Below are 16,047 nucleotides of genomic sequence, written 5' to 3' on the forward strand. Positions count from 1 at the left end.
GTTGCCTGAAAAAAAATGATCTATTTTAAGAAGCCTATTCTGTTCAGCAGTTTGTTCAATATATGTTCTATAAATACTTGGCAGGCATGTTACAGATGATATTAAAACATTTGGTGAGTCTAGATGAAAGTCCATCTATTAACATTTGTGATTATTTAAATTTGGAACCTTGAACTCTTTATTCAGACCTTGTGCAAGACTGGCAGATGTTTCACAAATGTATTTCCTTTCCTTGATTTTTTCCACCTTGCCTTCCATTATATTCCATTTCACTGCTTTTACCAGGACCTAAAGGAAAGAATTCCAGCAATTAATGCAGTTTAGCTTCTTAATGGGCATTTCTAATCCAATTCATGTCTTTTCTATTTATTATTTACAAAAGAGAGATGTCTTGAAGACTTCTGAAACATTATCCCCTTCTACCTATAGGATCAGATCAATGATTAGAAGTTACTGAGCATGTACTAACTGCTTCTACCATCCATCGTCTCATTCATCTCATTTAATCTTCACAACAAGCCTGTGAGGTATTGGTAATATCCTTATTTTATACCCAATGAAATTTGTCCAAGGTCATATGACTAGCAAGTGATGAAGATGGGAATATTCCTGGTCTGATTCCAAAATTGAACTGTTAAACCTTCTTTACATTCTCTCCAAACAACTTATTCTGTCTCTCAATAACTGTATTTTGTTCAAACTGTTTACCCACCCCTATTTTCCACTGGTTATTGTCTTATATTAAATTATTTCAGATGAGTCGATCAGTTCACTATCCCCTGAATGTTTCTCATGTATTTTTCATATAATACAATAATGTTCTTAGTTTTTCTGAACTTTAGTTTCCTCTTCTGTAAAAGAAATACAGTAAGACTACTTACTTCATAAGGCTTTTGTGAGGGTTAGCTGAAAAACCTTGCATAAAGTATAGACCAGGCACATAGTAAGCTTTCAATAAATGTTAGCTGTTATCATCCTTATAATTATTATTGTTATACATTCTAGTAACGATTCCTGAATGGGGTATGTAAGTAAATATATATTAGAAATGTGTAATAAAAAAGCACCATGCAAATTCATATTTGAACCTGGTAGGTGTTGATAATACACTGTAATCCCACTGTGAAGAGGATCCATGAATGTAGATCCACTGAGTTATTGCTAGTCTATCTTGCACAGGTGCCTTCTACAAAAATTCCTTTGAGTGGCATTTATTTAAATTAGCCTATATTAAAAGACAGTCCTATCACATGTATTGCTTAAAGTAGTATTAGCTTAACTTGTAGTAGATTCAAATATTGTATACTGAATTTTAAAAACAAAATTTTGAGATAATTTGACACTTCTTCCACTTGGTTTTAAGGCATATTAAGACAAAATTGATGAATCTTAATATTATAAAAATAAATGACAAAGGTATCTAGAAAAATTAGAAAAATGTTTAGTAAACATGTATTCTGAATTAAAGAATATAAAGGACTTATTTTAAACATTGTTTTCTTTAAAGAAACCTAGCCTCTGGGGTAAAATGAAAGAGAAAGGTAGCAACTTAGTAGAAGTTTATATTCTTATATTTTCTCCATTATATGGCTTAAAACATGAAGCATTCACCTACGAATAACAGGAAACACAAAGATCTATCAGGTAGTTACAAAATGCAATGGAGCAAGATGTTGAGTTAAAATTGGCTTGGGACTGAAGTGGGAAGGATCAAAAGCAGAAAGATTCAGGCCTTGGTACAATCAGAAGACTGTCAAATTTCACTGATATCTCAGTGTAGGTTGTAGATTGATGGATGCTACTAATGATAGATTCAATGGAAAAACTGGATATGTTTTTATCAGTGTAAAAGAAGATGTCTGTAAAGATTGATATAAATATTTTGCAGTCTTCTCTCATTGTTCATAAGTGCTTTTGATCATCAACTACAGGGCCTATGCCTTATTCCCTTTGTGACTTTCATTTGGAAATGGTATATGAACATGGTTTACCTGCTTTTTTTCCATTTGCCATGCCTCATTGTTTCAGGTTATATTACACATGGTGTGTGAGTGTGTGCACATGAATGTGTGTGTTTATGCAGATGTATGTGATACATATATATATGCATGCATGTGCATTTTTTTCCTGTTCTTATTGGAGTCATTGCCTGCAATTTTTGGTTTCCATGTAGGTGACCATGGCCTGATCTGGCCTTTGGGCAGATATATGCAAAATATATTATTGGCAACAAAAGATAGATTATTAGGTCACTTAAGTGCTACATGTTGGAAAAGACCATCTATAATACCTATGAGTCATACAATACAAAGAATATGGTATGCTCATCTGAATACTTAACTGGGAAACAAAATAAGAAAACACTTCCAAGTCTTTTTTTAAAAATAAAGTCAGGACTGCCCTGGTGGTGCAGTGGTTAAGAATCCGCCTGCCAATGCAGGGTACACAGGTTCGAGCCCTGGTCTGGGAAGATCCCACATGCCACGGAGCAACTAAGCCTGAGCACCACAACTACTGAGCCTGTGCTTTAGAGCCCGTGAGCCACAACTACTGAGACTGCGTGCCACAACTACTGAAGCCCGCATGCCTAGAGCCTGTGCTCTGCAACAAGAGAAGCCACCATAATGAGAAGCCTGTGCACCGCAATGAAGAGTAGCCCCAGTTCACTGCAACTAGGGAAAGCCCGTGTGCAGCAATGAAGACCCAACGCAGCCCAAAATAAAATATAAATAAATAAATTTATTAAAAAAAATAAAGTCATACTCATAAAAAATAATTTTCTGAACAGGAGGAAATCTTTATTTAAAGCAATATTCAATATTGTCAAAATCTTGCAGCAATCTGAATATATATGCATGGGATTTTCTGAATTTATAAATCTACCTTTGGTGGACAGACTCAATTCTAAGAAACATTTATCAGGTTAAGCTATTTCCATTTGGACTGACAGTAAATTCTTCCTGTGAGAACTGTGTGAATGGATGTAATGAGCTCTTTTTTTACTCTTTATATTTAAGTGATGTGCATATGACACGACATATTTTAGATAAAAAATGTTTTTGAATTTGGTGAGTAAAAATATAGAAGTAGATTTCTATTCAACCTGATTTTCTAATAAAACAGGATGTTTTCCTTCTTAAAAAGGGCTGTGTAGCTCTGTTGCAGATAAATTTTCCTATACATATTTATTATTAGGTGAAAAATATTTCATTTAAAATAAATACTGGTTGAAAGAATGAACAAATATTTTAGTATATTCAGTAAACTGGCTCACATGTTACAGCAAAAGTTAAAAATAACAGAGAATAAATTACATTTAAAAATACTTGAAATTTGCTCAATTAATCTACAAAGTTTTAATTAACCCTCTTGTAGGTTGATTAAGGTGCAATACATAATTCTGAAGATATTCTTCAAGTAAAATTAAAATTAGTATAAATCACACATCAGTTTATTCCACCAAACAACTGGTTTTATTCTAGATTTACTGAAGTAAAGACATCAAATGTGAAAAAAATATAGGCAGAATACAGTAAAACTCTTCTAAATAATGCGTGGAAGTAATGCACGGAAGACTGAAATTGGACTGCATTTTAAAGTCAAGTTGTTTAATAATATATTTTTTTAAATGAGTCAGAAACAGAACTTAATTTACAAAATGTGAGGGATATTAACTAATTTTTTAACCACAACTATTTAGTCTAGACTGTGTTTATACTGTGATTACTAAGTCCATACTATGATTACTAATGTCCATTAGCTGAGAGGCATATTTGGAAATCCATTTAGGGAGTTTCAGTAAAAAGCACTAGTCATACTTATAAAGGCAGTGACGCCATGTCAAAACTCCACCTACTCGAAGTAAGCAGAAGAAATACAATATAACACCCAAAATGTAGTGTGTATGTATATCCTTTCCTTTCTAACTAAAACCTAAACATTGGTTTTTGTAATTCAGTTTTGCTGGTGATATACATACTCAGCTTTTACTTTTCTGAAAAATGTTATGATTTTGCCTGAATTTGTGAAGAATATTTTTACTGGACAAAAATTCTGGGTTTGCAGTTTTCTTTCTTTCAGTACATTAATATTATTCCAATGATTTTGGGCTTGCCTGTTTCTCATGAGACATTTGTGATCATTATCTTTGATCCACTGTACATACACAATGAGAACCTTTCTCTGGCTGCTTTCCAATTTTTATTTTAGTTTTTAGCAATTTTATTATGATATTTTTAGTATGGATGTTTGTGATTTTTGGATCTACATTTTTATTGTTTTCATTAAATTAGGAAAGTTTTCAGCAAGTATTTCTCCACAATTTTTTTTTCTGAATCCCTTCTTACCTCCCAAGTATGAAACTACATGAGTTAGAATGCTTGATATTGTCACTTGAATCACTGAAACTTTTCATTTTTTTAAAGTCTTTCTCCCCTTTGTGCTTCATTTTGTATAGTTTCTATTACTGTTATGTTCATGTTCACTGAGCTTTATCTTCTGCAGTATCTAGTTGTCTGGTAACACCTTGCAGAGAAATGTTCATTTCAGACGTGAAACCTCTCATCTCTAAAAGTTGCACTTAGTTGATTTTTATGTTTTTTTATTTCTCTTTTCGTTATGTCCACATTTTTCTTTGTATAAATCCACATATTTGTAATAACTATTTTAAAGCTCTTGTCTGGACATCAGCAAAGTGGCGGCATAGGAATTTCTACCACTCAGCACTCGCCCTCCCCAACTATATGCTCAGAAAATAAATTCACAAGAGCCAAAAGTTCCAGGTGAAGGATTAGAGGGATCACAGAACCTGAGAGAAGCACAGAAAAAGAAAAAAAAAAAAAAAAAAAAAAAGAACCCTTTGAGGAGAATAGGAAAGACTGATTCTCATTACCGCCAGTACCCCTCCCCCAACTTCCAGCCGCCCGGAGCCCCGTGCGCATGCGCTTGCTCAGGCTCAAGCAGAGACACCTGCCCCGGGAAGGAGAAGGAAATGAGCCTCCAGCTTCACTCCTGACGTGATCGCAGAGCGCAGCTACTCCAGCACCAGGCTGACTCCCACAGACCTAGGTGGCTCCCAAGAACCCAGCCTCTCCCTAGCTCCATGACTCGGGCTGCTTCTAGTACGGCTCCCTGCGGGCTCCTGGAAAACCAGGCCCCGTCTCACCTGGGGCCTGCTGGCTCCAGCAGCCTCAGGAGGCTCCTTGGTACCAGGCTCTCCGCAGGCCCCAGCGAGTCAAGGCCTCCAGCTCATTCTAGAGCGGGCCGGCTCCAGCGACCCTCGGTCGCTCCACGGCACCAGTCCCGGTGGACTTTCGCCAGCCTGTCAGCTCACCCCGACGCCTCCCAGGTTGTGTGGCCCCGTGTGTCTCGCATGGACTGGGTGCCGACCACAACACCAGGCTTCGGCAGCTTCCCGTGACCCCGAGGCCCGCCTCACACCTGTGCCTGCGGCTCCAGCCCCCCAGCAGCGCCGGACGCCGTGCCACGCAGTCCCATGTAAGTTAAAGTTTCATGTTTTCAGTGTCATAACGGAGAAAGTAGAAAAGGTAAAAGAATATAAAGCTCCAGTAAGTTACTGTTTTTATCTTTCATTTTACTCCAAGGCTAAGTTTTTTTTTAAAAGAAAACAATATTTAAAATAAAGAAGATAAGTCCTTCATATTCTTTAATTCAGAATGTGTTTACTAAACATTTTTTTCCTAGTTTTTCTAGATACTTCTGCCGTTTATTTTCATAATATGAAGTCACCAATTTTAATGTGCAGTAATATGTTTTAATATACTTTAAAACTAAATGCGAGAAGTGCCAAATTATCTGGAAGTTTAGTTTTTAGTTAAACGTGATAGGACAGTCATTTAATGTAGGCTAATTTAAATAAATGCCGCTGAAAGGAATTTTTATAGAAGGCACCTGTGCAAGATAGAGTAGCAGTGACTCAGCAGTTCTACATTCATGGATCCTCTTCACAGAGGGATTACAAGGTATTTATGAACGCCTGCCAGGTTCAAATGTGAATTTGCATGGTGCTTTTTTGTTATATATTTTTAACATATATTTACTTACATACCCCGTTTGTGAATTGTTACTGGGATGTGCAACAATGATAGCTGTAAGTATAGTTGATTTGCAATGTTGTGTTAATTTCTGCTGTACAGCAAAGTGATTCAGTTATACATATATGCATTTTTCTTATATTCTTTTCCATTATGCTTTATCACAGTGTTTTGAATATAGTTCTGTCTGAGTATGCTTTTTTATTGATAATGGGTACAAATCTATGTCTTATTGGAGTACGCAGAAAATACAAATAATTTATTTTCTGGTTATGGTAAATTTACCACACAGAATTTTATAGCATACATGTGTAGAACAGCATATCTTTTAGTTATTTATTCTCATGGACTCTTTAGGCTGCAGTGACTGCATTCCTAAAATGTAATCTTTTCCAAGGTTGAGAGCAACCTTAAGTTTCGTACATTGCCATCAGTGGGAGGATGGGTGAAGGGTCTGTGGGTGGACTGTTAATAGCCGTGTCACTTGCTCAGAGAGTAACTGTTCTTCATCTGGGATGGCAGAAGGCCAACCCAGAAAGACACATCACCATATAGATTGGAGTCAAGAGAGGGTATAAGCAATGGTTTGAAAATTCTTGGAGGTTAGGGGTATGATCACCCCTAGAGGGCTCTCTGACACACGATCCTGTAGATGTAATGAAGTGACTGCCTTGGGAGCCAGAGGTGATGGTAGAATGATTAGGGTCAGGAATACCTAATTCCACCTCACTACGCTCAGGTGCTGAAGACCGGAGGTGGTGGCACCTGATTGGAAGAGCGGACCCAGTGTCTCACAGGGCTTCTCAAGCTGCTGGTGGAATTTCATCAGCCTAGAGACTAATGAACTCACCCTGTGTTCAACATGTGTGAGAATCACAACAAAGCGACATGTAGTTACCATTTTGGTGACCCAGTCTCACACAGTCTTGTGAAAGAAATACTATGCCAGTCATCAGAAGCAATAAGTGTGCTAGCCCTCCTTTGTGGAATCATGCAGCCCTTAGACAATTCCATAAACATGAGTGTCAGAGCTCCTTGCTGCATTTAGTGGATCTCATGCATGGGAAGGTTCTGGGAACTCTGAAGGGAGAAATGGGGACTGAGACCCATGCAATTTCTGGGCAGGGCTCAAGGGAACTCCACTGTTACATTACTAATAGTCTCAGCTGTTCCCAGGCAATGGAGGAAACCTGCTTTTGAAAAAGCAAGACATGGGAACCCCCTGAGGCATGGGGCCAGGGACAGGGCTGCTGCCTATGTCTAAGGACAGTACCTCTTTTACTCTAGTACGGAGTTTCTAACCTATTGACTTTTTAGCTTGATAATTCTTTGCTGTGGGGGATTGTCCCATGCATTGTAGGATGTTTATTGGCATCCCTGACCTCTACTCACTAGATAGAAGTAGTACCCCTTCTTCCCCAAATGTGACAACCAAACATGTTTCCAGACATTACTGAAGGTCTTCTGGGGAAGTAAAATCATCCCTGATTGAGAACCACTGTTTCAGAGTTTGTTTAGTTCTACTAATAAAGTATAACCCTTCTAGGGTTTCTACTGAATCATTTGGGTATTGGAAGAATTCTCTCCTTTTTTTTGGCCAGAACTTTACTGTCTTCCAGTACTGTATTAGTTCTGGAAGTTGCTTTTCTTAAAGTGCCCTGGAAATTTTTTTCAGTTAATCTCCTGGAGTTCCCTGCTATGCATTTGTGGCTTAATATTCAGCAGCGGATTCAAGGAAGGCCCTATGCAGATTTCTTGAACTCTTCCCTTGTGTACCTTTCCTCTCTCTGTTATTTTGTCCTGCAAATTTCACCACCATCCGTTGCTGAATGCTCATCTTTATCTCCTCATTTCTGCCAGAATCCCATGAATGTCTTAGGATAGCTGTTCTTGCCAAGGCATCTCTAGGTAGAAAAGGAAGGTAAATACAGGTGCACCTCATTCACTCCTGGGTCACAGTGCCACATTACCTGCTCACCAATATCTGAGAATTGTTGTTCCATATGCTTGGTTTGGTGTTCTATGTCAGGAGAGTAAATTCAGTTCCAGTTACTTCATAGTAGGTGGGAGAAGAGTCCCTCCCCTCCCCCCATCTTAAGATAAACTTCTTGACCAGGTTTTTAATGTATTCAGTGTTTATTTCCTCACTTCTCACTCTCACCTCAACCTACTCTAATCTGTTTTTCACTTTTGTCACTCTGCTGAATGGTTTTGCTTTAGATTATTAAATGACTTCTGTATCCCCAAAGCCACTTTGCATTTTTTCACTTCTTAATTTATCTGATCTCTCAGAAGGGTTTGGCATTTTTTATTCCAGTCTCCCTCCTTTGGAAAAAACAAAAACAAAAATAAAATGGAACAAAAACAAACCTTCCTTCCCTTGTTTTCATGACACTTGGTGTCCTGGACTTCCTGCTACTTTGCTGACCACATCATTGCCATTTTATTCTTATCCATCCAGGTATTAGAAACCTCACAGCGTGGACCTAGACCCTTCCACTAGGCTCTAGAACAGAATATTCATTTGCTAACTTGGCATTGCCACCAAAAAGTCTCAGGGGAATAGCAAATGTGATATCTCAAAGACGAAGCGCTTTAGTTCACTTGTTCCAAAGCACGATGTTCTTCCTGAGTTCCCTGTCTCAGTAAATGATACCATCATTCATCTAGCTGTGCCAAAAAAAGATATCCTTGACAACTTCCTCACCTTCACTTCCATGCCATCCATCACTAAGTTCTGTCAGTCAATTGAACCTCCTAAATATCCTATAAATTCATCAGCTTCTCCCCCTTCCAACACTTGATTAAATCAGCTTCATATCTTCTGGTCTTTGGCAATACCTTACTAAGTGATCTTTATTTGTGCTGGCTTCTATATAACCTCTTCTCCACCCTGCAGCCAGAGTGATCTCAAATACAATCTGGATATGACAGCTCTTGCTTAATTGGGTTGCTTGGTAGCCAATTGCTTTTAGAATAAAAACTAAAATATTTAATATGGCATACAGAAAACTGCTGTATCTCCCTGCCGATTTCTACACTCTAGTAATACTGGAATGTTTTCAGTTCCTTGAATGGAGTATTGGAAATATGCCTTTCTCGCTTACATTCACAGGTGTTTGCATCCAGTGTCTTGCATACATAACTTTTTATGACAAACCTCCCCCTCCAACCCCTCACAAACATACACAAATGCATTTATTGCTTTCTCATCTGCAGTTCTCAGGCTAAGTGCTAATTTCTAAGAAATGTTTCCCTTGACTGGTCAACTTCTTTTGTTTTAAGCTGTCATGGAAACTTCATATATTCTGTCTCTGTTTGTGATCATTTAGTTTGTGTTTATCTCTGTAACTATGCAATAAACTCTATGCCAACAACATCTGTATCCTATTTGAGAATGTTTTCTGGCATAGTGCTTTGAATATAGTACATACTCATTCTATTGGATGAATGAATGAATGAATGATGGAGTTATCTTAACTGACGATAGTGGAAATTAAAACTATGCAGAAGCGCAGGATTACCCAGATAGTGTATTTAAAAGAAGTAAATCTGTAATTATATTTTAAAAATGATCTTTAATGCATTCTGTAGGAAGAATTGATCTGAGTTTCCCCTGCACGCTATTTGTGTACTTCTGATCCACGGTTTGATCTGATATCTGGTTTCTATTAAAGAACAGGAAGAAAACATGTTTTAACAATCTGTTACTCAGTACCCTGAATGCAGAGACTTCCAGCTTCAATTCCTTAGCATCATCTAGCTTAACTTTAAAGAACCATTCTGATTTTTCCTTTGACTTCTCCCATTTCTTTACCACTGCCGACTCAGTTTCCTGCCTGATTTTGTTGTCCCTGTACTCTTCTGCCTTTCTCAGTCCATCACTTTGTTCACCATCTTTGGTTCAATACCTAGCCATGATTAGGACACTTTCATGATGAAATTGCTGTAAACATTTAAGTCACTTTACGACAGAATATCCACCATTTATGCTTTGTGAAGACATTTTGTTGTTGCTTCCTCTATCCTCCCATTTCCTTGGCAGGTAGATACAGCTAGAAGTCACAAAATCATGACACTTACGTTTGTTGTATTATGTCTTCACCATATTTGAATAATCCTCTTATTTACCTTGTGTTATTTATGACCAACATGAAGAATTAATTGTACTCCCTGTGACAGCTTTTCCAAGCTTATTCTGTATTACTTAAGCCCATACTTACTCCAATCTCAATCTCTTATTTTAAGAAGTAGGTTCACTTTTATTCCACTGTACCTTTTCTTACAAAAATATTAAATTGGTCTTACTTTTACTCCTGTTTTCCTAAAATATCTCTTTCTGTTCTCTCAATCTTTTATTTTTGAAGGCTTATCCCTCCTACTTGAAATTGTTTCTTTGTCTTTTATTAATCTTTATTGTTCATGGCTTCCTCTCATTTATACAACATTGTTTGTGCTCTGTGGGTGTATGTATATGTATAACCATCCATTTGCCATAATCTTTTCTCAGACTTCACTCTTTTGAAATTTCTAGTGGCATTGGTAGTGATAGGCAAGCTCTCCTTTATGGGAAAAGTGGAAAAGCCTGCCTTTATTTCTGTAACTGGTACTCAGCTAGCATCACAGTCACCCTTCATTCTTACCCATAAGATTTTATTCCTCTCTATTGGATCTTATTCCCTAAGGATATCTTTGACTTCTCTGGTCTCCCCTATAAGCTACCACTAAGTCCTATTGATTTGACTTGCATAATGTCATTTATATCTTCCACCCACATTCCCATATGCTTAGGCTCTCATTATCTCTCATGTAGACTGATTTTTTTTGATGGATATATATATATATATATATATAATTTTTTAAACATCTTTATTGGAGTATAATTGCTTTATAATGGTGTGTTAGTTTCTGCTTTATAACAAAGTGAATCAGCAATACATATACATATATCTCCATATCACCTCCCTCTTGTGTCTCCCTCCCAACCTCCCTGTCCCCCCCCAGGTGGTCACAAAGCGCTGAGCTGATCTCCCTGTGCTATGAGGCTGCTTCCCACTAGCTGTCTATTTCACATTTGATAGTATATATAAGGCCATGCCACTCTCTCACTTCGTCCCAACTTACCCTTCCCCCTCCCCGTGTCCTGCAGTCCATTCTCCTGGACATATACATGTCCAAGAGACATATACATCTTTATTCCTGTCCTGCCTCTAGGTTCACTAGAACCTTTTTTTAAAAAAAATATTCCATATATATGTGTTAGCATACGGTATTTGTTTTTCTCTTTCTGACTTACTTCACTCTGTATGACAGACTCTAGGTGCATCCACCTCACTACAGATAACTCAATTTCATTTCTTTTTATGGCTGAGTAATATACCATTGTATATATGTGCCACATCTTCTTTATCCATTCATCTGTCGATGGACACTTAGGTTGCTTCCATGTCCTGGCTATTGTAAATAGAGCTGCAGTGAACATTGTGGTACATGACTCTTTGAATTATGGTTTTCTGAGGGTATATGCCCAGTAGTGGGATTGCTGGGTAATATGGTAGTTCTATTTTTAGTTTTTTAAGGAACCTCCGTACTGTTCTCCATAGTGATGTATCAATTTACATTCCCACCAACAGTGCAAGAGGGTTCCCTTTTCTCCACAGCCTCTCCGGCATTTATTGTTTGTAGATTTTTTCGTGATGGCCATTCTGACTGGTGTGAGGTGATACCTCATTGTAGTTTTGATTTGCATTTCTCTAATGATTAATGATGTTGAGCATTCTTTCATGTGTTTGTCGGCAATCTGTATATCTTCTTTGGAGAAATGTCTATTTAGGTCTTTCGCCCATTTTTGGATTGGATTGTTTGTTTTTTTGATATTGTGCTGCATAAGCTGCTTGTATATTTTGGAGATTAATCCTTTGTCAGTTGCATCGTTTGCAAATATTTTCTCCCATTCTGAGGGTTGTCTTTTGGTCTTGTATATGCTTTCCTTTCGTGTGCAAAAGCTTTGAAGTTTCATTAGGTCTCATTTGTTTATTTTTGTTTTTATTTCCATTTCTCTAGGAGGTGGGTCCAAAAGGATCTTGCTATGATTTATGTCATAGAGTGTTCTGCCTATGTTTTCCTCTAAGAGTTTGATAGTTTCTGGCCTTACATTTAGGTCTTTAATCCATTTTGAGTTTATTTTTGTATATGGTGTTAGGAAGTGTTCTAATTTCATTCTTTTACATGTAGCTGTCCAGTTTTCCCCACACTGCTTATTGAAGAGGCTGTCTTTTCTCCATTGTATATTCTTGCCTCCCTTATCAAAGATAAGGTGACCATATGTGCCTGGGTTTATCTCTGGGCTTTCTATTCTGTTCCATTGATCTGTATTTCTGTTTTTGTGCCACTACCATACTGTCTTGATTACTATAGCTTTGTAGTATTGTCTGAAGTCAGGGAGTTTGATTCCTCCAGCTCTGTTTTTCTTCCTCGAGATTGCTTTGGCTATTCGGGGTCTTTTGTGTTTCCATACAATTTGTGAATTTTTTTGTTCTAGTTCTGTGAAACATGTCATTGGTAGTTTGATAGGGATTGGGTTGAATCTGTAGATTGCTTTGGGTAGTATAATCATTTTCACGATGTTGATTCTTCCAATCCAAGAACATGGTATATCTCTCCATCTGTTGGTATCATCTTTAATTGCTTTCCTCAGTGTCTTATAGTTTTCTGCATACAGGTCTTTTATCTCCTTGGATAGGTTTATTCCTAGGTATTTTATTCATTTTGTTGCAGTGGTAAATGAGAGTGTTTGCTTAATTTCTCTTTCAGATTTTTCATCATTAGTGTATGGGAATGCAAGAGATTTCTGTGCATTAACTTTGTATCCTGTTACTTTACCAAATTCATTGATGAGCTCTAGTAGTTTTCTGGTAGAGTCTTTAGGATTCTCTATGTATAGTGTCATGTCATCTGCAAACAGTGACAGCTTTACTTTTTGTTTTCTGATTTGGATTCCTTTTGTTTCTTATTCTTCTCTGATTGCTGTGGCTAAAACTTCCAAAACTATGTTGAATAATAGTGGTGAGAGTGGGCAACCTTGTCTTGTTCCTGATATTAGAGGAAATGGTTTCAGTTTTTCACCACTGAGATCGATGTTGGCTGTGGGTTTGTCATATATGGCCTTTATTATGTTGAGGTAAATTCCTTCTATGTTTACCTTCTGGAGAGTTTTTATCATAAATGGGTGTTGAATTTGTCAAAAGCTTTTTCTGCATCTATTGAGATTATTGTATGGTTTTTATCCATCAATTTGTTAATATGGTGTATCACATTGATTGATTTGCATATATTGAAGAATCCTTGCATTCCTGGGGTAAACCCCACTTGATCATGGTGTATGATCCTTTTAATGTGCTGTTGGATTCTGTTTGCTAGTATTTTGTTGAGGATTTTTGCATCTATGTTCATCAATGATATTGGCCTGTGGTTTTCTTTCTTTGTGACATTTTTGTCTGGTTTTGGTATCAGGGAGATGGTGGCCTCGTAGAATTAGTTTGGGAGTGTTCCTCCCTCTGCTGTATTTTGGAAGAGTTTGAGAAGGGTATGTGTTAGCTCTTCTCTAAATGTTTTATAGAATTCTCCTGTGAAGCCCTCTCGTCCTGGGCTTTTGTTTGTTGGAAGATTTTTAATCACAGTCTCAATTTCAGTGGTTGTGATTGCTCTGTTTATATTTTCTATTTCTTCCTCTTTCAGTCTCAGAAGGTTGTGCTTTTCTAAGATATTGTCCATTTCTTCCAGGTTGTCCATTTTATTGGCATAGAGTTGCTTGTAGTAATCTCTTATGATCCTTTGTATTTCTGCCGTGTTAGTTGTTACTTCTCCTTTTTTAGTTCTAATTCTATTGATTTGAGTCTTCTCCCTTTTTTTCTTGATTAGTCTAGCTAAAGGTTTTTCAATTTTGTTTCTCTTCTCAAAGAACCAGCTTGTAGTCCTTAATATTTTTTCCTTCATTTCCTTTTATTTCTTTTTTTTTACATATTTATTGGAGTATAATTGCTTTACAATGGTGTGTTAGTTTCTGCTTTATAACAAAGTGAATCAGTTATACATATATCCCCGTATCTCTTCCCTCTTGCATCTCCCTCCCTCCCACCCTCCCTATCCCATGGCTTGAGGTGTTCAGAAAGCACTGAGCTAATCTCCCTGTGCTATGCGGCTGCTTCCCACTAGCTATCTGTTTTACATTTGGTAGTGTATATATGTCCATGCCACTCTCTCACTTTGTCCCAGTTTACCCTTCCCCCTCCCCATGTCCTCAAGTCCATTCTCTAGTAGGTCTGCGTCTTTATTCCCATCTTGCCCCTAGGTTCTTCATTTCTGATCTGATCTTTATAATATCTTTCCTCTGCTACCTTTGGGTTTTTTGTTGTTGTTGTTGTTCTTCTTTCTCTAATTGCTTTAGGTGTAAGGTTAGGTTGTTTATTTGAGAAGCTTCTTTTTTCTTGAGGTAAGATTGTATTGCTATAAACTTCGCACTTAGAACTGCTTCTGCTGCGTCCCATAGGTTTTGGGTCATCGTGTTTTCATTGTCATTTTTTTCTAGGTATTTTTTGATTTCCTCTTTGATTTCTTCAGTGATCTCTTGTTTATTTAGTAGGGTATTGTTTAGCCTCTATCTATTTGTATTTTTTACAGATTTTTTCCTGTAATTGATATCTAGTGTCATAGCATTGTGGTGGGAAAAGATAGTTGATACGATTTCAGTTTTCTTAAATTTACCGAGGGTTTATTTGTGACCCAAGGTATGATCTGTTCTGGAGATTGTTCTGTGAGCAGTTGAGAAGAAAGTATATTCTGTTGTTTTTGGATGGAATGTCCTATAAATATCAATTAACTCCATCTTGTTTAATGTATCATGTAAAGCTTGTATTTTCTTATTAATTTTCATTTTGTAGGATCTATCCATTGGTGAAAGTGGGGTGTTAAAGTCCCCTGCTATGATTGTGTTATTGTCGATTTCCCCTTTTATGGCTGTTAACATTTGCCTTATGTATTGAGGTGCTCCTATGTTGTGTGCATAAATATTTACAATTGTTATATCTTCTTTTTGGATTGATCCTTTGATCATTATATAGTGTCCTTCTTTGTCTCTTGTAATAGTCTTTATTTTAAAGTCTGTTTTGTCTGATATTAGAATTGCTACTCCAGCTTTCTTTTCATTTCCATTTGCATGGAATATCTTTTTCCATCCCCTCACTTTCAGTGTGTATGTGTCCCTAGGTCTGAAGTGGGTCTCTTGTAGACAGCATATATACAGGTCTTGTTTTTGTATCCATTAGCCTATGTGGGAGCATTTAATCCATTTATATTTAAGGTAGTTATCGATATGTATGTTCCTATTCCCATTTTCTTAATTGTTTTGGGTTTGTTATTGTAGGTCTTTTCCTTCTCTTGTGTTTCCTGCCTAGAGACGTTCCTTTAACATTTGTTGTAAAGATGGTTTGGTGGTGCTGAATTCTCTTAGCTTTTACTTGTCTGTAAAGGTTTAAATTTCTCCGTCGAATGTAAATGAGATCCTTGCTGAGTAGAGTCATCTTAGTTGTAGGTTTTTCCCTTTCCTTACTTGAAATATGTCCTGCCACTCCCTTCTGGCGTGCAGAGTTTCTGCTGAAAGATCAGCTGTTAACCCTTTGGGGATTCCCTTGTATGTTATTTGTTATTTTTCCCTTGCTGCTTTTAATATTTTTTCTTTGTATTTAATTTTTGATAGTTTGATTAATATGTGTCTTGGCGTGTTTCTCCTTGGATTTATCCTGTATGGGACTCTCTGTGCTTCCTGGACCTGATTAACTATTTCCTTACCTATATTAGGGAAGTTTTCAACTATAATCTTTTCAAATATTTTCTCACTCTCTTTCTCTTCTTCTTCTGGGACCCCTGTAATTTGAATGTTGGTGCATTTAATGTTGTCTCAGAGGTCCCTGAGACTGTCCTCAATTCTTTTCATTCT

Source organism: Mesoplodon bidens, assembly GCF_964165515.1.
Source record: "Mesoplodon bidens genome assembly, chromosome: 11".
NCBI classification, from domain to species: Eukaryota; Metazoa; Chordata; class Mammalia; order Artiodactyla; family Ziphiidae; genus Mesoplodon; species Mesoplodon bidens.